The sequence below is a fragment of the Argentina silus genome (genome assembly GCF_951799395.1).
Source record: "Argentina silus genome assembly, chromosome: 16".
NCBI lineage: Eukaryota > Metazoa > Chordata > Actinopteri > Argentiniformes > Argentinidae > Argentina > Argentina silus.
In genome coordinates this window covers 18141177-18159055 of record NC_139670.1, presented here as the reverse complement: position 1 = coordinate 18159055, position 17879 = coordinate 18141177, and positions in this window count along the sequence as shown.

Here is a 17879-nt window from a genome sequence, read left to right as displayed (position 1 = left end):
GCTAAGGCCCCTGATTTACACCCCCCAGCTCCATAGCTGACACCTTTACGTCCAGTCGTCCTATCCCTGCAGGTCCAGCCACTGTGATAGATGCCGATGAACTTTTCCTCCTATCACCTTGTAAAGAACGTCTGCCTAGCCTATTGTTAGACATCATGAGGCGAAAACAAACCTTTTTTTTTCTGCAAGCCATTTTTGTCTAAATTTGCAAGCATATACTGAATTTATTACAGGGGAATGAAAGAGGTTTGAAACCCACTTCTTTTTATTCAGTTTCTCGGGCTGTACATGGTGCAGAGTAAATCAATGTAATTGGTACTAAACCTACATGGTTGCAGGACTGTTGCTGCACACACTGTGCCACTTGTTGTTTTGCACATTAAATTGGAAATGCCCTGGGAGGAGGGAACAGAGCTACAGTTTGGTTCTGAATATGGCCGGTTCTGCGCTCCAAGCTGTCACTGAAGAAGAACCATCCGACAACACACACAAACACAGGCCAAAACTGGAGTCATTCTAACTGCTCCAGGCATTTTATCTTGTCATATCACAGTTGAACAACTTCCATTACCAGCATCAACAACAATCCTGCTCAGTGGGCATAAACATCCATTCATTTGATTGATTCATTTCGCTTGATTCATATTAGATAGAGTTATCATAGACCATGATTTCAAAGTGAAATCAACTCTTAGTATTTTGGTTAAAAGTTGGGTGTAAACACATAAAATATGTGTACATTAGTGATTTAGTGCAAATCCAACACGTTTTCTATGTTGAAATAATATTGTTTCATTGACCATCTCGTTCATTCAACCAGTTTGTGCCTATTGGCTGAGGCTCGTTGGATGCAGCAGACCAGTCATTTAAGAGAAAAGAAAGGAGAACAAACCTACAAATCATCATCAAATCAATTCTCTGACTTTGAATCAATGAGATATTTAGGACTGTTCTTCAGTACATTGTAAGAGTGAGTGACTTTAGAATGATGCGAACTATGTGTATGTGTAGATGTCCCTTTATGTGTAGAGGTGATTATTATTTGGTTACATGCCATCTTCAGCATGAGGTACTATAGTTGTTTATCTGTTTGTGTGCTAATCCCCCCCCCCTCCCCCTACAAAGCGTTGAAATTAAATCTTGTTTGCAGCAGTGCTGGTGCCCAATGGTTTCAGAGGAAGCATCAATAGCTCCAGATTAGCCTATTGCCGAATGCAGGGCAGAGCACATAGATGACAACGAGGCAACGGCCTCACTGGTAGAAATATGGTGGCCTTTCCAGGACTTGAAAATGGGCTTTTCATTACCAGGGAGTCAATGAAAGTCAATGAGAATGTTCCTAACAGCATTTACATGTCTGGTGCACCTCTGCCCTCCTGCTGAATCATATCAGGCCTTGCAGCCCTTGTTTGGGTTACCTATTAGCAGCCCATTGCCATTATTCATAATCTAGAGGGGGGCTTTTCACAGGTCCTCTGGGTCAGCCAAAGTTCACTGATCTAAGAGAAAAGGCTTGACCTTAAAGGGGCAGTAAGCACAGTTTCACGTTCTGTGGCTCTGCTTGAACCATACCATAGCTAACTACTACATATCTGCTTGTATAAAAAAAATAAAGAAAACATGTTTCGAAGAGTGATATTTCTTGTTATTCTGGGACTGAGATGTTTCCTTTGAGAAATATTGCATCAGCTTCCAAAGTCCACCCGGTTGATACGGTAATGATTCCTAAATGAGAGATTGTTTACCTGTATTCTTCAGGATTTGTTTCTGAGTTCATCTCAAATCTGTTGGAAGAAGAATATTGAATATTGACCCAACTTTGACCCAACTTTGATCATAGTGTCTAATAACGGCTTGGTTCATATCAAACATACTCTTAGTCCTCTCTGATTTCTCTGTGGTATTTGGTCAGGACAATGAAGAAGCTTGGGATGTCACTCTAACGTGAGAATGATTTCCAACCGTGCAAACTGTAGAAGGCCATACCCTGACACAGTTCAAGTCCTGTCTTTCTTCACGGCCAGCCAAGAGTGACCTCCCGTATTCAGAGGAACAGAGGCATGAATGATATTCATGTCCCATTTACTCCTTTCAGGGAGGAGAGCCATTAATGACGAAACCAACAAGTGAAAACAAACGGACGGGATATTTAGACAGGCTCATTTTCACACCGATGACTCATCGTCATGAGTCTGTTGGACAAGGTGGAGATTAATGTCTTTAGCTGTCCTCTGACAGTGTCTTGTAATCAACACTCTCACTTTTGGTCTAAAGATAGTTCTGTTGATTTACCTGCCCATGTGACTTCTGAAGAAAAGAAACTTCACAGATCTAAGCCTTCTTGTCATATTGAAGGACTTACATGACCTTTCCAGAACAAAAAATGTTATCTGTTATAATGATCAGCCCCTGCAGATTCATTTTGCCTATGCTATTTCTGTGAAGTTCAGTCTTCATCAAATAAACAAGTGAGAATGTTATATGAATTTAACGTTGACATTAAAGTTAGATAACGATAAATGATATGACAGGCAGATTGAGTCCAGGCCCTACATTCCATTTACCTATCATAGGTTCAAGTTATCCAGACAAGAAATAAGAAACCAATTACGTCTGGATTAGCGGAGAGGTTAACTAGAACCTGGCGTTGTCAGACAACATCTGCTACTACTACAGCATTCCTCCGCTAATGTATTCTGAACTTCACAGGACAAGTTCAAACACCCTCCTCAGTTCATGACTGACAACAGCCCAAAGCAGCTCCTGTTTGACTTTGTCGTTTCATTTTGCTCAACAATACTCGTAGCTGACATGATATAGAGGAAAAGTGACTTTGATTCTGAAGCCTAGTCAGATGGCGGGTGACTTCATGTCCAGGACTTCTCACACCCCAGCTCAAACATCTGACAGTTATGCTTGACTATTCAAACCATGATTCAAACCCTTTGTCATCATCATTCAGACCTAACACAGCTCTTACAGTGGATGTGAATGTTATACCGTCCTCCCTCATTTGGGAAGTTTGTTCTTTCCGTTTCTCCTCCAGAACAAGTGATCCATCTCTGAAGGCCTGGGTTTTCACTGTTGCCAGTGTAGCAAGTTTTAAAATCCCAATCACCAACAAACATAACATCATCTAAATGTTATATTGACATTTCTGGATCCTTTAGCGCAATCAACTTCCTCAGTGGAGATCACTAATTGTCCTTACACTGACTGGCAAATTGAGCTTGCATATCTAGATTATCTCTCTATATTTTGTAAGAAATTCAATTAATAAGGAGATCTATGTGTTGATGCTTATGCCAACCCTCATGGAAGGCTCAGGGATGTTGAGTTCAAGTCAAGCAGGACTCCCTGGAGAACAGTGACACTAGAGTGGACTTTCCTGGTTAAATAGATCAAATAGAATAAATGAGGCTATGCTTTAGCAAAACCACCATCCCCCTGCTAATCATTTCAGCTGCATCATTATCATCAGTTCAATGTCATGATAACATTTGACATCAAGCTGCCCTTGTTCCTGTGTATTAATGCTGTCATTATTCTAGTAACATTGTATTTACATTATGTCATCAAATCAAAGTTGATTTATCATATGCACTGGACACAGATTTAAATGGTACAATTAAATGCTTGTAACTCTCAACCTCTCAACAGTGACGTGTAAATATAAGGATAGGAATAAAAGAGAATAATAACAAAACACAATAGGCATAAGGTACAGTAAAATATTAATAGGCAGTAAAGTACTAAATACAATCAATAGTAATAAGTCAATTAATATAAGTGTAGCAATATGGTGGAATATATACATATAAATAATATAAATATAGCAGCAATGATGGGAGTGAGTATGTGTGTAAGTGTGTGTGTGTATGTGATGTGTTGAGGTGAGTGAAAATTGTCTCTAGTGCAGGTGAGCAGCAGGTTGCATTGGAAATAAGTTATTCCTCTGTAGGATTTGTTGTAGTTGTTGTTGTTAATAATTAAACTAAGGAACATTAACAAAAAAACAAAAAACACTGAACTTTATGTTGTTATAACAAAAAACACTGAACTTTATGTTGCTACTAATTGCAGCACTAATACACTGGTATTAGATCAATGTAATATAAAGGGTTCACTCGAGAGGAGATATACATTATTCTATTTATTATTATTATTGTTATTATTGTCATTATTATTTCCTTAACTTTGGAAATATCTATTTCTGTCAAATGTGTGTATGCCATCAAAATGTTTAGTGCATATTGTCATGTCACATACCACTATAAGTTCAAAAGTTCAGCTCAACCATGAACTTTGTCAGGACTCTGCATGCAATTCCACCAAATAACAGCATTTCCAAGTAAGCCTTTGAATGCCTAGAATACCAGGAGCTTACACTCTGGCACTAAGGAGGAGACGACAATGACGCTGGTTATCCATCAGCTGCAGTGCACACAACCACACATGTTCTCTCATCTCTAAACAAGTCTGTAATGGAGTCCAAATAAATTGTTTGTGAACTCCTAAACCCCATTTATTTCCCATCAGGTCTTCAATATGGGGTTTGGAATTGAGGGAAGGGGGGAAATAGGGTTAGGGGGCACATCTGAAGAACTTTTCCAGAGGAATGCTCTCTTCAGAGATGAATGGGATCTTGAATGTCCGAAAAGGACACAAAGCTCGTTTTAACAGTCCCTTAACGATCATCTACATGAAAATACCTTGCCGTCATAAATGTTGACGAGCGAGACCTGAGATTGCACTTACCTCACATGGCGAGTGGCCAGGGCAAGAGGATGTGACACGTCCCTGGCACATTGGAGAGAGAAGCGCCTTTGAAGAGCATTGTCCTAACCAGCCCAATAACTATTTCATTGCTTTGCCAGGAAGGAGCCTCACACCAGCCATGAAAGGAAGCAGCATAATTTAAACCCCCATCAGTAGCTATTAACACACTAGTAAAAAAAAGAGTAGAGCTCTGTGATTTCAAGGAGCAATTCTGAAGTATGCACTCTTGAGTGACATGAAAAGTGCTGATAGCGATAGCTTTATTTTATAACTTTTTTTCCACACAAGTCATAAGGACCTTAAAAGTAAATATACAGTAAAAATGTGAAAAGTATACAATTCATTAGCCTGGTCCCAGAGTTGTATGGATTTTAGCCAACTCCTTGGACCATCATTGTCATGCTATGGTGGGAACTGACTAACACATCCAGATCTAGAATCAGACTAGGAGTTCAGAAGGTTAACAGAAAAATAATAAACACTCAGCCACTCAATGGAGTTGAATTGAAGCGATGCAGCTAAAGCCCAGCTGTAAGTCGGCCCAGGATATGTTTTTAGGGGGGATTTGGAGTGGTGCACCTGAAGTGCAATCCCCCCTGAGCAGACACAGAGCTGAGTCTCTGGGGCCGTGAGATAAGTCAGTCTCTAGTCTGTCTCCTCCTTTGTTGGTCCCTAATCTCTGCATCACACAGGAGCCACTGTCAGACAGTTCTCCTCCACTGTCCACCAGACCCACTGACTCTCCTCACTACTCTATTAACCTGAATTGAAGCCCCAGACCTCAGGGACAGGATTACATGATATCATAAATATGTAAATATCTAATTTGAGCCTTTACACTGCAGGTGTGGGTATTAAAAAGGTCATATAACGGATATGCAAGTACTGGGGGTTGTTTTAAGAGTGTTTTACGGTAAAACATTCCATACCTTCAAGATGAGTTAGATCAGCTTGTATAAATACAACATATCTGCTGTAGTTTGATGACACAGCTGATGGTGAGGTTGTGAGATCTGTTGCCTGTCCTCTGGTTCGCCCCTCCACCTCATAGAGTCATCTGGCCTGCACATGAACTCCACTCAACTTTCCACCCCAGGCTCCCCAACAGCAAAGAGCAGGAGCAGCTGGCCCCCTCCACAGCACCCTGCCTGTGCCCCCTCTCCCTGCTCCCTGTCCAAACTCCGCAGGTTGCTTTCGCTACAGTCATCCGCCTTTCACACTCCTGCAATGCTCTTGCAGTTACAAATAACGTCATATTGGATTATCTCGTTCTCTCTTTAGGATCATATGTTGGTCTCCCTTTAGGATCATATGTCTCCCCCAAATTAGGCTTAGTCCAAGTGTGGCAGGGCCTGGTTTCATGGAAATATGCCCATATCAGAGTACAGCTTCCTTTCCCTAATGTCCTCTAAGACAGCTTGTCAGGAACTGTGTTGACTGCTCAATACATTCCCTTTTTGAATGAAATTTAGGCCATTTTACACCGTGTGGTATATATTTGTATGACTGCACTGCACTCTTCATCGTTGATGATCCCTTATATAACATCTGCAGATTATCATTTTATACCCCCATATACCCAGTTACAGTAGTTCACATTGCTAGTTCATATCAGAAAGGTGCTTGAAATTGTATTCATACACCAATTAAGTCAAATTAAGCTCACTGTAATTTCCTCAACTTCGACCACGCTAGTTTGCTCACTTTGACTTAAAACAATGTTTCCAGTGCAAAGGTACAGATGATCAGTCCAATCTGGACAAGAGGCTCAGATGATCAGTGCACCCACCTGCAAAATAGTCCAGATTTTTATTCTGCGACGGGCTGCAAAAAATGCCTTAGTTTAAAATGTGTTGTTTGAAGCTGACCCTATGACCCTTCCAGCGTCCCCAGAATGATGAGCAAGAGCCATAACAATGTTACGTTGTGTTGTCTGGGAAGTGGGTTGTTTTAGTTGACCTCTCTGTGAAGCTTTATTGAAGCATCACGCTTCACTGATGTTTGACTGATTATGCGTCTGAATGCCTGAAGTAACACAGTTTCATAGGTGGTGCTACTTTCTCTGGCTTTGGTATGTGAATCTGTAACTGAGAAGCTTCTCTGGTAGCACATAACAAAAAGATTGATTGGCTTTTTTTTCCCGGCAAATGTACTCTGAACAGTATCTGTTGGTAGCAGACAGCTGTCATGGTGAGCATTAGAATAAAGCACACAGAGGAAGACTACCCAGTTCACTGGGAGGGCAGGAGCGATATAGAATGGCACGCCTGTGACACTTCTGCACACACACACCCACACACACACACTCGCACACACGCACGACGCACGCACGCACGCACGTACGCACGTACGCACGCACGTACACACGCACGCACGCACACACGCACGTACCCACACACACCCACACACACACACACACACACACACACACACACACACACACACACCCACACAACCACACACACACCCACACACACACACACACACACACACACACACACACCCACACACCCACACACACCCACACCCACACACACACACACACACACACACACACACACACACATATGCTGAAAGAGTTACCTCTGTCTAGCCTGCCACAAATCTCCCATTACCTCCACGAGGAGGGAAGCTCTTTGCAACATTTCACCCTCATTTGAGCAGCTATTATCTTTCCCTCTCACTCTGCTCGGCTTCATTTCCATTCCAGGCAGAGTGGCCAGGTTAGTTTATGTGGCGTGTCCATCACTGCAAATAGAAAACACAGTTTCGCTCCATTTGGACGACTGAGGTACAACATAAACACTTACAGCTTTAGAAAAAAAGCAGCAGGAATTTCTAAAGGTACAGAGGGAGAATCAATATTCTGCCAAAGTTGATAGACCATCGACAACACAATTACCACAAAAGAACAGGCACAATCTGCTTAAACAACAGTGATACAAAGTCGATGGTGCCTGGCTTGGAAAACTCTAGAGTCCTAATAGATTTGGGTTTGTGACCTCTGGTGGACTTGTGACGGATCAGCTGTGTAGGAGTCTAATGGAGGGGCGATAGCTCTACTTGGCCTCCCCACCACCTCATCCCTCATCCTCCTCATCCATCAGGCCCAGCCCATGTCCCCACAGTTTCAATGCCTAATCCCCTCTTTGATTCAAGATTGGGAAAAAAACAGACCCCTGCTAGAGAAGTAAAGCATCATGGTCCTGATTATATCTATTTTCTAATACCTAAGATACAAGATACCCCTGCAAGCATGGCCGTTGTAATGCTTTGGTTGTTGAATCAATGTGTGACAGCTAAATGGTAGTTGAATATGTGTGAATGATGTATATTCTATGGAATTTGCTGTAAACAAATTGCTCTTAGGGGACAATAAAGATTTATTGAATTTAATAATATAGAATTGAGTTAGTGTATTAGTAACCCTTGTTAAATGTATTGGGTGAGGGGAAGGGTATCCGGGGGTAACACAGGTGGGGCTGCCTCCATGCTGAGACAGACAGGGACAGATGAGGGAGCTGAGGGGCCAGATGGGAAACCCGTCAGAGAGCCTCTGTCCTCTGACCAGAGCTCTCCCAGTGAACCCCACAGCTCTGTCAGACCTCAACCCAACCCCTCCTCTGACCTCAACTCAACCCCTGTGATGCTAATGCTTATTTATTGCCCATTAAAGCGTAATACTTCACTCGCTTCAATTACTGTGTTGATTTACGTCCAAATTCATCACACCTCACAAGATACAATGCAGATATAATGTTGTTTAGGAAACACTTGTTGTCAATGAGGTGTCAACATTTCTATGTTCATCAAATCTGGACCCGTAGAATACCATAGTGGGAAAATGTCCGTGGAACCCTATTATATCATCAAATTTACAACAATTTACAACAATTTAAACAATTGACAAACGACACTTCTTCCCTCCTCCACATCTGACAGTTTTCAAGGAGGACTAGTCTAGTCAAGGAGGACTAGTCTTGCTTGACCCAGCTGACTTACAGGCCAGCTACAGCACTCTAGTTGGAACTAGACTAAAGGAAGACCAATGCAAAAGCACTTTATGGGCAGGGCGTCACTCAATATAGTGCAGGCCTGGCTGCTACAAACCTGCCTGAAACGCTACCTGCTAAGTGGCCGTCATTAACCTGGAGTCTTGGAGTCTAGGTGGCTGCATTGTGCTGCTGCTGCCCTGCTTCCTGTGGGCCTTGCAGATGGAGATGGTAATTGTCCTTAAGCCCTGGCTGCCTGACGAACAGAGGCAGGGGGGTGTAATTAGATGAGGGAGGAAGACAATAGAGATGTAGAGATGGAGGGGTGGAATTGTAACACACTGATATAGAGGTGGTTTAGAGGTCTGGTGTGGCCCTATCATCAGCTGGACACGTCAACCAGTGTTACTACCAATGTCTCAGGTAAACTAGACATGATGTTTTAGCATTGTTCAATAAAATGTTTGAACTTTTTTTAATCCCCATTGCTATCACTGCTTTCCAATCCCACTGTGGCTAGGCTGGTCCCCAGCTTTACATCAGGGAGCAGACATGTTGCCTTCCATGGTCCTGAGGGTCATCATGCTGGAGACGATCACCTTAGATCATCAGGGAAGCCCATGCCCTTCAGGGACTATAAAGGTAGTGTGATCAAAGGGATTCCCCCCTCCGTAAATGTACTTTGATACACTCCGCTTTACGAGCCCCGATTTGTAAGGACAATGACGTAAAGGCGGGTCTGAAAGGAGAACGATGTTAGCTGACAGAGAGTGAAGGGGTTAATCTGAATACCACAGGGCGAGAAGTAGACAATAGGGTTTCAAACACACCAGTGGCTGCTTCCCCCCCCCCCCCCCCGATACGGAGCAATGAAATGAAATGAAACCAAGAGTGATTAGTCCAAGTGTTAACGAAAGCATTGATGCAGAGCAGCCATCCACCATTCCACAGCGATGGAGTCACCTTGACACACAATCACCCCACCAGCAAAACGACAATCTTCAGGTAAGATACAACAATGCTTTGCGAGTTCCGTTAACGTTTTTTTTTTTTTTTTTTTTTGGTGTTGGCTCGCAGACCTCCCACCCTTTGTGTGTTTGGCCATACATTCATCATCCATTTTCACTTTTGTTAAGGCCCATGCATCACGTGATCAATCATAGCCGCCGCATGTTTGTTTTAGCATCGCCCATCTTTCATTGTCACCATCAAAGGACTATCTTGTCTTCTTTGTAGAGGAGAGGGAGAGAGGAAAAAAACGCAGCATAGCGTCTCATCTCTAGAATGCAGAGGGACTGTGAAGAGTTGGTGAGGTGAGCTGTGGTGGCGTGACATGTTCCCTGTACGTGCTCGGTCTGAAAGAGGCCCTTGGATTCTCACGCGTCTGACCCCTGATTCACCTTGAGAGCCTCCCCATCCCTCTCAATCTGTCATCCAGGGACACTCCTGCTCACCCCCGCACTGTAGCTCCTACAGCAAACCGCTAGTTCCCTATACGATCTGGAAATCTGTTCACGTATCCGATGACTTGTACATGAGCGAGTTATAGACGCACAAAGAGAGAATTCTTTGTTTGTTGGATTACGTTGATATATAAACTATCTACCATCGAATGATTCACAACCTATGAACTACTTTAAAACTACTAAACTACTTTTTAACTGTTTCTAACCAACTTGGTGAAAACAAGACAGGAGAGAAAGTAGTATCAGATCAGTTTTCTCAGGGATAAGGAATGATATGGAAGAGATGAAACTACGTTTAAGTGATTAGACCATCTAGCGGTCAGAGAGAGAGAGAGAGAGAGAGAGAGAGAGAGAGAAAGGGAGAAAGGGTGAGATTGACAGATTGACAGCTGTAGGTAGAATGTGACAGCAGGGCAGCCCTGAGAGGTTGAATGGATAGAGAAGGGTCAAGATAGCTCTGGTTTGTGAATGATAAAGGAACATGTTGTGGCCTGAGGAGAGTGCTTTAGCCTCTACAACCACGTATGTTTGGCATGTCCAAGAGAGACTCGCTAATGCACATGCCCTTTCCCTGCCCTCAACTTAAGGCAGTGACCCCTGTAAGACCGGGCAGATCCTCAACAATAATGCACGGGATCGACATTCCATCATGGAAAACACGGCGGTCACTCACATGGTCAGAAAAATACACGATGTGCACCATGTGAACAACCGGTAAATATTGGGCTTTGCAGTCATCCAGAGTTTGCATCCAGATGGAGTTGGGTACCCAAGGGGATGTTTGGTAATTCTGCAACCATGTGAAGAGCCACAGGGGTTATTCTGTTGTTTATTTTCACAAACACTCAAATGACAACAGTATCTATGCAGTCTAACTATATCACACCTCGCTTCTGTCATTATACACAATTACCATCGCACGTGAGGCTCCTCATCACCCATTCAGACACTTTTAGCCAATGTTTCAAACAACAACCGTGTGATTATTTTGTTCTCTTTGACTTGACTTATGACTTATTTATTTCACATACATCCATGTATTCATTTTGTCAATATTTACAACGCGTATATTTCGCTCGGTTACTTTCTCGGCAACATAAACATTTCACTTTCAGCATAAAAGGTATTTGTTAGGCTGCTGCAGTGATAGTGGAAGTCAGTGGAGTGTGTATCCAAGAAGTGAATGGAGCGCCTCCCTGCACCCTGCGTTACCCTGCCTGAACTGCAGATGAACCCGGCTCCGCTTATGAAAGAGACAGCTGCCCCATACGACTGAAGCCATGGTTCATTTCAAGTTGACCTCCAATTGGTGGAGCCAAACGTCATCCTATGAGGTACCACCAGCATTCAGGAGTGAACTGGAGTTCAATAACAATCCCTCGGAGGGAGAGAGGTAATGTATAGTGCGTCCTACTGTAATTCTACTGTACGCAGTTGAATCATTGCCCTGTTTTGCGACCTGACCTCAAAATGTTCCCCTGGGCTTATTCACGTAACCAGCCTTGCCAACTAGCAAGCAAAACAAAAGGCTGATTGTAAAGACTTGTAAGCATATATAGCTACAGAAACAACCACTATTCTGGCACTGTCTTGGTTATTGCTTTGTGGCCAGCATGGGTGGAGTTCTATATAACCCTTGTTCACATTAGACCGTCTCCACTGATAAACAATATTGTTGAATATGACCAATTGTGAACTCCACAGGGAGTTCTGATTATGTAACATTTGAACTCGCAGCACCTTATTCAGATCGCTTCACGCTTGGAGGGGCTTTTTCTCTCCCTGTGTGACAGAACAGTACTGTCAAACAACCCCCACACCCCCCACATCACACCACACACACACACACACACACACACACACACACACACACACACACTTTCATAAAATTGGAAGACATCTTATACACTTATACCACCACCAGATACATTCTCACCTGCCTCATACATAATACCTGGCACTGTACTACTAGGTCATGAGACACACACACACATGCGCACACACACACACACACACACACACACACACACACACACACATAGGAAGGAGGAGCTGTCCCTAAGGTGGTCACAAGGTTGGAGTTAGGGTTATGGCTGGAGTTAGGGTTAGGTTTGGATTTAGGGTTAGGGCAGGAGTTAGGGTTAGGGCTGGAGTTAGGGTTATGGCTGGAAGCAGGAGTTAGGGTTAGGTTTGGATTTAGGGTTAGGGCAGGAGTTAGGTTTGGGCTGGAGTTAGGGTTAGGGCAGGAGTTAGGGTTAGGGTTGGCGTTAGGGTTAGAGCTGGAGTTAGGGTTAGGGCAGGAGTTAGGGTAAGGGCTGGAGTTAGGGTTAGGGCAGGGGTTAGGGCTGGAGTTAGGGTTAGGGCAGGAGCTAGAGTTAGGAGTAGAGCTAGGGTTAGAACTGGAGTTAGGGTTAGGGTTGGAGTTAGAGTTAGAGCTGGAGTTAGGGTTAGGGCTGAGGCTAGGGTTAGGCGTGGAGCTAAAGTTAGAGTTAGGGTTAGGGTTAGGGTTAGGGCAGGGGACTAAACATCTGTACCCGCTAGCCCAGAGAGATGTCTCTCAACAGCCTCGTCCTGCTTCAGAGGCTGCTGGGCTCTGGTCATCTTGACCCTGCTGACCAAACAAACAACCCAGGCTAAACGCTCACTCGAGTTCAAAAGTTCAAAAGTACCAAAACATGCCAGAAGATATAGATTTTATTCATTTTGAAAAACACAAAACAGCTTTTTTACTCATAAAAAATCTGTTTATAGTTAGAAAGTATTAGTCATCTCTTATGATCGATGTTTTCAACCGTACAACGTGAAAGAATTCAATACTTAGGTCATGCAAATGTTGTTTTGTTTATGTCATTTGGCTGAATAATCAGGTTTTCTATCTCATTCCAAAACAGACCAAAAAATCGATCCACGTTCTCATTTGATCGATTACAGAACTGTTTTACTGCACCTGCAACATTGGGCCCAAAGCCACAGACCAAAATGACCAGCCAGTGTAGTGTCTTCCGCTTGGCGGGTTTTCACCCAGACGGCACGGCACATCTCCCTCAGCGAAGAGGAGGGGGGCCGGGGGCCGGGGGCTGGGGGCCGGGCCTTGGCAGACAGGCAGGCATTGAGCCAGGGTAGGATGAGGGGGCTTGGGCAGGGGCTGGAGATGAGCTGACAGGATGCTCCATTACACGCTGTAATTACAACCAGAAGCTGTGGCTGAGTGTGAAAGCAACAGATAACATCAGGTCACCCAGTGAGCAGGAGTTCAGCAGGAGCAGCAGCGGGGTAAATCATACCCCGCCTCCACACACACACACACACACACACACACACACACACACACACACACACACACACACACACACATTGACGTGTTTTCATTGGGTCGGACCCACATCCACACACATCCATATAGGTCCCAATGTGCAGGCTTTAGTCACACTGTGAGGAGGCCTCCTGACCTGCTGGGGCTTCAGACAGGGACCAGCCAGCACCCCCAACACCTGCCACACCACTCTACAACTGGTCAGAGAGAGAGAGACAGAGAGAAAGACAGAGACAGAGAGAGAGAGACAGAGAGAGACAGAGAGAGAGAGAGAGAGAGACAGAGAGAGAGACAGAGAGAGAGAGCCCAGGACCCAGGTGAGGAAGTGGAGCCTCTGTGATCCAAGCCACACACACACACACACACACACACACACACCCTCACACACACACCCCTCTCATTCATTTGTGGAGAGGAGGCAAGAAGGGGGTCGCAGAGGGGGCAGAAACACACAGGCAGCCTCTCCCCTCTGCCCTCGGCTTAAACCCTCACCCCCCCTCACCTCTGCCCCCACTCCCCTGCCCCCCACGTTCACCCAGCCCCAACGACACGCGCTGATTCCACAATCAGATTTGTCCGTTTTATTTAGAGGTCCCGACCCCTGCGCCTTTGGGAATGTGAACTTTTCCTGTTTATTGGTGGCCATCAGGCCAGGGCTTGCGGTTAACAGCTGTGTGTGTGTGTGTGTCTGTGTGTGTGTGTGTGCGCGCATGTGCGTGTATGTGCGTGTGTGTCCAAACTGCTTCCATTTGGCTGGATGTAGATTGCTCCTATTAAAGCCAGACCACAAGCCTAGTTCCAAGTTTCACACTTTCTGGAAGACTGGCACCGTTCCACCACCGTCCATATACTCACCACCTCCGCTGCCCACTGTCTCCACAGGGAATGATTTACAAACATGTTTGTCGGAAGAGAGACTACATTTGAGCGTTTTTTCATCCTGATATCGGAGAGCAGATGTCTTGTTTGACCACCATCCACCAACGTGGCCACCGATGGCTCTTCCCTTCCCTCTCCTTTCACCTGTGCGTTGTCAGGCTGTTGTGGTGTTTGTTTTCCTGCTGCTGGGCTGGAGGGACGTGTGAGAGGCGGGGAGGAGCAGAAGGAGGTGCACTGTCTGCTGTCAGCAGGCTGGATTTATGACATGTCCTCTCACTTTGAAGGCTGGCCCCTGTTTGCTTAGACTCCACTAACTACTTTGCATGACCTGTCTCCCGTCGGCCCGCGGTCGCTCCCTCATTCACTTACAGCCCCACTTGATAGAGGCGGAGTGCGTAGAGTATCAAAAAGAATGACAGACGTTTCAATAGCCTTGTTTTCTTTGTACTTTATGAAAAAGTGTCCGAATTCAACAGAAGCTGAGAGAGATGAGAGATGGGAAATACAACTGAGGTTAAAAAAGGGTTAGATATGAAAGTAGGACTAAGGTTAGGGTTTATGTGGGGTTTGGAGATAGTGCCCGGGCAAGGGTTATGGTGTTGATGAGGGTTGGAGATAGGACATGGGGCTATAGGTTGTAACTTTATGAGCATTTGAAAAACAGTGGTTCAAAACAGTGGTTCAAAACAGTGGTTCAAAACAGTGTACAATTATTTTAGCATCCAATTTTGAAAATACCCCAAAATGGTGTCTTGTTAACCAAGAGCCTCTATTTGGAGCCAAATGTAGATAATGTTGTGTAGACTAATGACGCTCAGTTGAGCTCACACACCAGAGAGAGAGAAGGAGGGGGTCCCCCACCATCTGTACCCCTCCACTGAACACACTCTGTCTACTGCTGCCACAGGAAGTCTCTCCAAAGTTCAGCCATGGGTCAGCATTAACGTTGCTCCTCCTCCCTCTCCTTCCCCCACCATGGCACCACACACACACACACACACACGCACACACGCACACACACACACACGCACACACACGCACACACACGCACGCACACAAGCGCGCGCACACACACACACACACACACACACACACACACACACACACACACGCATGTGCTCCCACCCACCTGAGCGGTCTCTGAGAGGTCAGGGAGACTGCCAAGGAAGACGAGAGTTTGAAAGGAAAAAACAACAATCATATCATTCAAAAAATTAAAGAAACATTTCATCCCAGAGGGACGGGCCGGCGTGAGAGAGTGTGAATGACCTCTTCCTGAACTCATTTGTGAACTTCTGTTTCAGTTTCACTCGGTACTGTCTACTTTGTTTGCCCTGTCACGCTCTTACCTAGTTTCAAAAACACTGGGGCGGGTGGTGGTAACTAAGTAGCATTGCCACACAGTGCTTAGTTATTGTTGTGGCTTATATAATCAAGTGGATATGTGTTTTTTAGGCTTTTGAATGTATCAATGAGAGCTGATCCAAGCAGTTTGTCATTTCAGCAGTGGCTCGTCTGTGATAGGCTAGCAGTGTCTGTCTCAGTCTCTCTCTATGCACACCCTTGTAATTCCTGTTTAATAAAGCGCTTGCACGACAGTTGTAATTGTGGCTGGTTTAACATGCTGGTGTGACAACCACATTCCCATGCTGGGCTCTCCAGAGACTCTGGTGGGGTTACGGCCAGGGCAGATATGAAAACAGCACTCTCTATGATGAAGTACTGGTTGCTCACTGTCTTGCCAGAGCACCACAGAACAACTTCATACCCGGACACTTGGAAAACAGTCGGGGTCAATCGGTCATGCCTGGGCTTAGGTCTACAGTGTGATTCATACTGTCAGCACTCAAGTCATGACTTAGGGACCAGTGGTTTTCATTATTGTTTTTCTGTGATGACAAAGGTCAATGGATTTTCAAATCTGTCTTTGTTATGCAATTGTGCCATTGCTGCCTTTTTAAAAACAGGTCTCCCTTTTAAAAGAGATTTTCAATCTCAATGAGATTACCTGTGGACCATAAATTAAAGATAAATCAAATAAACAGATAAACAATTGCTATGTTTTGATCACAAAGAAATAAAGCATGTAGGTTACGTTATGAAAGGCTCCTCTTTTAACAACCAATGCCCCTCATATTGTTTTGATTTGGTGACTCAACTAAAGCTTTCCACAAAAAGAAAAGTAATGTATATTGCATGCAAATGGGATCATCTAAAACTTCGAGTAAAGTTAAGTTTTTATTCACAATATCACAGTATTCCTCTTTAATATGAAAATATATTTAATATAAATGAATATCTGCATATCTAAGCTACCCTGGTGTTGTCTTTTCCTTGAAAAGATTTTTGTTGAATTGAACAGTCATGTCCTCTGCACGGAGACAGCGACCCCTAGTGGACACAAGCTGCCTGTGATCTCCTTCAAGAGTGACTGCGACAAAGACATGTACCGACAGAGGGCGCTCGTCTGTCAGTAATGACAGCTACAGGTACAGGTAGTAGTAATTCAGAACAAAGGAATTATCGTACACACTCATTTTACGCCAAGGAATCACGCATGTAGGGACTTAATGGGCTGCAGTGTTATTAATTAAGGCGACGGCCACATTATTAGCTAAGGTGAGGCCACATCTAAAATGTATTTTCATTCAGGGTTTAAAATATGCACTTGTATCCTACTCAACCTCCTCATGCTGCACGCTTATCAATAGCCTAATATCATGTGATTATGGACGGTATTAGGTTTAGGATCTAATTGGCCAAAAGAGCCGAAATGTACTTTTTCGAAGATGATTTCATTTGCAAGAGAAGTATATTTTGTTGACATTGCAAACCTGGGTAACGCCTGCCCCCTAGTGGACAAATAAGGCATTTTAATCCTTGCCTATTAAATAAAAGGGATTTGAGAACATTTAGAGACCAAATATGACTGATCTAATTGTGTTCCCTTTGTATTTACAAAGGCTTCCCTGTCCCGTTCCCTTCATAGGTGGGCATGACAAGCCAGGATAGAGATAAAGATCATGTATAATTAAATAAAGAGCATGTATAATTCATAGTCCAGTAAAAGCATAATTTAATTTTACAACAGAAAACAAATCTCTGATTGTGCGGTGGTTACCTGTGTTTTGCACTAACCCCTGCCATACATAGGCCATGTCCACAGTGAGAAATATTTCCTCTTAGTCATCTTGGTAGGTGATGTAAGATGACAGAAAATCGTTACAAATCCACTTCCACCACATCGAGAGAGAGGAAGTGGATTGTCTGAGAGACCTCACTGTACGAACATAACAGTCTCTGACATCACCAGCAAACAAGCGTCTGAAATAGTTCCGAATTATACCACAGCACTTAACACAACGCTACATGAACCTATATCAGGGAAAAACACACTCAATTTTGGGTACATGGCTTCATCTTGACTTGGTGGTATTCTGTCCTGAAATA